At 32.1% G+C, this 1,341-nt stretch overlaps 1 pseudogene; it reads left to right on the top strand.

The window, feature by feature from the left end:
* Positions 1-669: 669 nt before the first annotated feature.
* LOC124888943 overlaps positions 670-1,341 on the top strand; it is a 20,505-nt pseudogene continuing 19,833 nt past the window's right edge.

Raw genomic sequence — 1,341 nt, 5'->3', positions numbered from 1 at the left:
TTGTAGCTAACGCTACAAGTATCACCCTGCTTTGGAGTACTAGAATGGCCATTGCTAATATGTTGAGATGACGGTTGAAAATCAACAGGTATACCTTCCACAGCTTCAACATTATGACCCTATAAAAGATGGATAAATATGATGGACTAATATATTTTTCATATGTTTCTATATTGCAAGAAAACATGAATGCAAACGTAATTGAAAAAATTAATACATTGCATATATATATAATTATTAAATTTATTAATTTGATACCCGTTGTAGCTTAACCGTATATGTATCAGATTGATTTGGAACATTGAAATAAGCAGCATTAATATCTTGGGGTGACGATTAAGGAATAGTAGGTATGTCAGCTTCAGCTTCAATATTAGGATCCTGTAAATAAAATTTCTAATACTATTAGTGTATGAACTATATTTACATATATAGAATAATGAAAGTAAATAGTATTATAACTACTTTTTCAGTAATTTTGATTGATTTAATAGCTTCCATAACACTCCTGAAGTTGTCAGTTATCAACTTACGCAGATCACTAATCTCAGCCTTCACCTTTTAACAAAAAAATCAAGAATAAACTTGTTAAAAGAAAATACAAAAGATTTTAAGAAAATTAAAATTGTATTTACCGATTCCTGAAAAATGGAAAATTATTTAGACAAAATGGATTCTTCATCCGACTTGCTGCTGGAAGGTAAATCAGTAGGAACATCGGATGGTTTGGGTTTAACTGGAGGCTTGACAATAGACTTTCTTTTCTCTAGGATAGGTGGCTGCTTAGAAAGTGTCCTTTGAGGAACAGTCTTTTGAGTCACAACTTTCTTTGTCTGATGTTCTGCAACAGGAGACAACGATCTCTTCGATGCTTTTGAAACAGAAATGGGAGGGCTTGTTGTATTCCTCAAGGATGATCTGCTAGGAATGTTTGAAGATAAAGGTATTGAATTCACTTGTTTTTATCTCTTATGTGGTAGAGAAGATGCAGTATCAATTTTTTTCTTTCCTTTGTTTTGTCCAGTAGCTGGTGGAGCATCTTGAAAATCATCAGAAGAAGAAACATCATCGAGGTTGTATCTTCTACAGCATCTACACAAGGTAATTGTAAAATTGTCATTTCTCTTGAAGTAGTTGTTATATTTTTGTATACAACCTGCAAATAATAGATATATTAGTGTACTATTTTGAATACATGTAAATAACTCAATTGTAAATGTAATAATGTATTCATAATGTCATAGTTATCGTATTGTCAACATCAGCTAACATCCCTTCAATGAAAGCCTCAAAATGAGGACGTCTATCAGTGGTCTCCCAATTGAGTAATCTGGGAATTCT

This window comes from Capsicum annuum, chromosome 11 (genome assembly GCF_002878395.1).
Source record: "Capsicum annuum cultivar UCD-10X-F1 chromosome 11, UCD10Xv1.1, whole genome shotgun sequence".
NCBI lineage: Eukaryota > Viridiplantae > Streptophyta > Magnoliopsida > Solanales > Solanaceae > Capsicum > Capsicum annuum.
The sequence above is the reverse complement of the archived record's forward strand: the minus strand, read 5'-3'. Positions and strand labels throughout refer to the sequence as shown.